Source organism: Leptodactylus fuscus, chromosome 3 (assembly GCF_031893055.1).
Source record: "Leptodactylus fuscus isolate aLepFus1 chromosome 3, aLepFus1.hap2, whole genome shotgun sequence".
NCBI classification, from domain to species: Eukaryota; Metazoa; Chordata; class Amphibia; order Anura; family Leptodactylidae; genus Leptodactylus; species Leptodactylus fuscus.
This window is the reverse complement of record NC_134267.1, coordinates 198,507,303-198,513,302: the sequence shown is the minus strand read 5'-3', so window position 1 is coordinate 198,513,302 and position 6,000 is coordinate 198,507,303.

Here is a 6,000-nt window from a genome sequence, read left to right as displayed (position 1 = left end):
CCCTCTGGACCGCCATGACCACTTCTTCCAGCTGTGGTTTGTCGCTGTAAAGTTTGCAACACAGACATCTTTGACTCCTCACTCCCCCCCCCCGGCATAGTGCTGCCTGAGGCAAGTTGCCTCAGGTCACCTCATTAGAGGTGCGGTGCTGATACTATCCTGCGGGTCTATCATTCTCCTTGCACCGTGTCCTACTCCTTCCACTTTGCTTTTAGAGCCAGATCACATTAGAGCTTGCCTCCCGTCTCGAAGGAGTCCGCAGGAGAACCTCCTAAGCTGAATATAAGCGCAACTGCAAGCACTGTGCAGTTAAAGCGCACAGACCCCATAGACTATAATGGGGTCCATGTGCTTGCCGCGCACAGCCCACACTAATCATTTGTGCGGGCAGTGTGCTGCAAGCACACGGACCCCGTTATAGTCTATGGGGTCTGTGCGCTTTAACTGCACTTTGCTCCTCCTCAGCACTCTCCTCCTGCTACTCATAGACTTAGTGACTCTCCCTTAGTCAAATAGTAGTTTCCCCTGAACTAGCATTTTTTCCCATAGACTATCATGGGATTCGATATTTGATGGAGTAGTTGATTATTGAGGCTCTACTCGAAACGAATCTCGAATATTTTACTACTCGCTCATCTCTAATGTTCACCTATTGTGTTACATATGACCCCATAGAAGGACCCAAAGATGGTGAATGACTTGTAAAGTTCACATGACAAGATGCAGCTCCCTATTCAGAGTCTCAGGCAACCTTTACTTCTGCAGGACCCAAAGTCCTCTCTGCAATATAACAACCTCAACCCGCACTTACACTACTACCTGCATAGGTGCAATGTCAATAGAGCGCTTTGTTCTGAAACAAGACGCTCTACAGGCACGTAAGAATGTTATTGAAGGTCAGTGCTGGGTTAGCGCTTTTGAAAAACCAACCGCTCCCTATATAAGCAACTCTGAAAGAAGTGTCTGCACATGAGGAGAAAGCCCACCAACGCCTTGATGCCTAGGACTATTATGGCTCCAAGGTCCTGGTGTCCCTAATGTCACCAAAGTCCTTTATTACTAGTCGTGGATGTGTCCCTACATACACAGTCCTATCAGTGATGCAGTCTGTAGGGACAAACCTACGTGACAAGGGCTATAGTAATACGTTTACAGTTTACTGGTACATTTCTAGGAATAATAGTAGAGGAACAATACAACCCAGAGCTATGAGAAATGATGCTCCAGAATTGTCATAGTATGGGGGCTGCAAGTATTTACCATGGGGATGTTCACATGAAGGACTGTTCTTCTCATTCGTCAGAGGATGAGAGCAACGGACATGAGTAGTAGTAGATCTGTGTCTGTTCCCCTTGCAGACACCAGATGGAGGGGGGGCCATCTGCATCAGTCACTCGACTATCATTACGTCTGTTGCTTTCATGCTATGACTGAGAGTAATGGACATTAATGACAGTAGTGTGACCCTACTATAAGACAGACATATCAAAAGAACAGACAGGACCTCTTTAATATACTGTAGATATCCTGGTTCTTTAACCGTGGCAAGGGCCTTGATAATCCTTCAGGTATTCCTACTAAAAAGCAGGTCCTTGTGCCCTAAACACGATACCGGTCTGCCTACCTCTTTCTATTCTTCTTTTTAACGTTTCGCCTTGATCATAAACCTATAGGTGACACCTTCATCAGGACTCTATGTAGCAACCAACTTAACCTTAAGATATTTTTACAGCTGCAACTAGGTTCACACTAACATTGACTCTCCATTGTCCTGTCCATCGGGAGATGGCGAGGCGGACTGCTAAAACAGCAGCTACACACAGAGCCCATGGGACTCCATTCACTATAATGGGGTCCGTCGCGAGTCCATCGTTTTCAAACCATGCAGGACTTTTTTCTCTGTAAATTTTCAGCAGACTCTGATGTGAACCCAGCCTTAGTCAGAAGTGAAATGTCCCCAGTTAGCCACAATGAGTGCCTTTGTAAGAGTTCCAGTCAGCGGCCCCATACAATAGTCAGCCATGAAACCCCATGACGCTAGCCATAAGAGAGCCGACTAAAGCTACCCAAGATAGTGCCAACTAAAGAGTCCCTGTACAGTGCCAGCCATATGCAGAATCCCATTCAGTTCTAGAAGGATGTAACTATAAGGTGAGTGATAGAGGCATCATGCCCTGGAATGGATGCTATATCCAATGTGATACTTGAGGATAAGATGCCGGAGCACACCTTACTAGTAAACGTCACAATTTGGGTAAGTTCAATGATAAAAGGCTATAGAGGCTTCAGATACAGGGTGTTCCCAGCATTGTGGAAGGGCGAATAGCTTGTATCAGCCTATAAAAGTTCTGAAGTTTCCTTTCATCCATTACCTGACTAATAAACACATCAAACCCGGTGAAACCAGACTATTCTTTATCATTGTGTGCCAGACATCTTTAAATACTCTGGTCTTACAAGTAAATCCTCATCTAAACATTATACCATGGGTCCTGCAGGTATTTTTGGAAATAATGGCTGCCCCTTACCCTGTTAACCATTAAACATCACTGTTTTTGCAAAATTTTCTTACATACATTAATAGTAGCAGATGCTTTGTATTATACAGCCGGCGGCCGGCAGCCTTGGAGCAGGAACTTCCGTGCCCGCTCGATTATTAATATCGTATTACTGAATGTTAGCTACCCGCACACAGCGACATCATTGTATGGGGTAAATCCATTGTCCAGGATCAGAATAATAGACCCCACTTTGTCAACACAAATCATCATCAGGTCTGTCCATTCCTTTTGCCTGGCATTGCATCCAAGCCAGAGTTCATTGAAAAGTTTGATGAGATCTCTAGGTAAGTATAAGGCTAAGTTCACACGGAGGAATCTGCCACGGATTTGGGAGCCGATTCTGCCCCTGAATCTGTGGCAGATTCCGCCCCAATTCCTGCTTGATCTTGCTGCAGATTCCACGGCTCGGGAGTTCCTGCCGATTAGGCTCATTCATCTCCATGGGCAAAGGAAAGTCATAACACTGCATCGGGATTCTGTTGTGGCAAACCCGTGGCCGAATGTGGCTGCGGAAAATGAAGAGCTGTGGAAAATGAAGACCTATTCAATAGAGGATCTGGAACATACAGTGAAGAGTTAACAGTACCATCCAGGGCCCAAATAATGCCAACAATGCATAGATCTTTATCTGAAAACATAGACGTGATTCTACAGTTTCCAAATATACCTTTGTTATTCAGCTTTGGAGCCCCCTTGTCATGTAAATCACCACGCTAGTTACATGCAAATGATAGGAAAGGGGCTTTGTCCGGGGATATAGAGCTGAGACCAAAGCCCACATAAAATAAGACACTCCCAAAGCACTTTCTATACATTTGCTTATGAATACAATATTGATTTACATGAAAATGGGGCTGCAAAGCTGAATAACCGAGGCATATTTGGAAACTGTAAAATCACCTCTACAAGGTGCCAGGATTAGGTTTATAACCAGTTTACTGCTGACACACTCCCTTTAAGTTTCTAGCCTGATATTTGTCTTGTCATCCAGATTTTCTCCACCCCACTAAGAACCTGAGTCACTTGGCTGTGCAGAGCATCCTTTCCTTCAAGACTAACACAAACACCTCTCTTCCTTATTATTGCACTGATTCGTGTCAGGCCGGTGCTACACACCCAAAGTGTCACCAGGCCTTGTGTTAATGGGAATGAGGGAAGGTGGTGCCAAATGGTGTTTAACTCTTAAAACAATGTAAATGAGACTGTTGGGGACTGCAGTGCCCAGATCTGTAGTCAAGTAATTCTGAGTACAATGTCGTATATATACTAATGAGACATCGCTACGTGGGCAGTAGAACTGAACTCAACATTCGTGTGACCTCTTGGGTACACAACCATTAATATCATACAATGTACTAACACAGCATAAACTCGTATACATATACAGCATATACTCATATACTACATACTGTATACTTGTATACATATACCGCATATATTCATATACTCGTATACATATACCTCATATACTCATATTCATATACTCGTATACATATACCGCATATACTCGTATACATATACTGCATACACTCATATTCATTTACTCGTATACATATACCTTATATACTCATATTCATATATTCATATACATATACTTCATATACTCATATTCATATACTCGTATACATATACCGCATATGTTCCTATTCATATACTCGTATACATATACATAAGAGGAAGATGAGACTCTACAGACTGTTATACCCCAAACCACCTCCCCATATAGCGGTCACCAACTAAGAGGAAGATGAGACTCCATGGACTGTTATACCCCAAATCAGCCCCCCCCCCATACTCTCCCCCTCGACTCCAAACCCCCCCCCCCCCCCACACACACACACACACACTTTACTAGCTTTGGCAATGCCAAATATCCATTCGGACGTGCCAATAAAGCCTATTTGATTTGATTTGATACTGCATACACTCATATACTCGTATCCATATACCTCATATACTCATATTCATATACTCGTGTGTGTATATATATATATATATATATATATATATATATATACTGCATACACTCATATTCATATACTCTTATACATATACCTCATTTACTCATATTCATATACTTGTATACATAAACCGCATATACTCATATTCATATACTACATATACTCATATACATATACCTCATATACTCATATTCATATATTACATACTGTATACTCGTATACATATACCGCATATACTCATATTCATATACTTGTATTCATATACTCATATACATATACTGCATATACTCATATTCATATACTACATATACTCATATATGTATACTACATATACACATATTATTTCACTTCACTTCACTCCACATAAATATCCACTTTTCCCCTAGACTATGACAGCAGATTTCACATTCTGGAACATCCTATTCCAATATCCTCTCAACCTGCTTTTCTCCAGCTCTTAGATGTTTACACCTATAGAATATAGATGACATGTCAAATACCCATGATGACACATATACATCCCAGGAGCAGATATTCTATAGCTAGCAACCTATTTATGTATATGGTGAGACAGACATCTGGGATCGCTGGAAAAATGCCAACATATTCCATGCTAAATTGTTAGAAAAATATTTGTTCTATAAATTCCATTTCCTTTGTGCGATATTCACACATTTACCAGCTCGTCCTTACAGTAAAAATCTGGAAAATAACAACAAACTGCTGTTGACAGATCTGTTCTCTTTATTGTGTGTCTCGCTTTGGTACTTTGAGTTCAATAAGCCTATTATATTGTGCAGTGGAGCAGTCACACAGTGCTGAGCAAAAGTTTTAGACAGATGTGTAAATAAAGAATGCAAAAAGAATAGTTTATTTTTGTCGTTCAAAAATTGAAAAATGGCCAAACAAAAGAGAAATACAGTGGCTTGTAAAAGTATACACACCCTCTGAACTTTTTCACATTTTGCCACCTTACAACCACAAACTTACATGTGTTTTATTGAGATTTTTAGTGATAACAACACAAAGTAGCAGATAATTGTAAAGTGGAAGGAAAATGATACAAGGTTTACAAAATTGTAATCAAATAAAATTCTGAAAAGTGTGGTGTGCAAAAGTATACAGCCTCCTATATTAATACTGTGTAGAGCCGCCTTTCACTGCAATTACATGCTGTATATTTGGTGTGACCAACGTTTGGAGGTGGAGTCGTGGAAATGATTATATGGTCCCTACAGAGTCCTGATCCCTCAACATCATCCAGTCTGTCTGGGATTACACGAAGAGACAAGAAGGATTTGAGCAAGCCTACATGTACAGATGATCTGTGCTTAGCTCTCCAAGATACTTGTAGAGTTCCTTGAAAAACTGTCAAGTGTACCAAGTTCTATCAAGTATTGGTAGATGGTAAAGGCCAGTCACACCAAATATTGATGGGTTTTAGAGTTCTCTTTTGCCCATTCATTTAATTAATTACC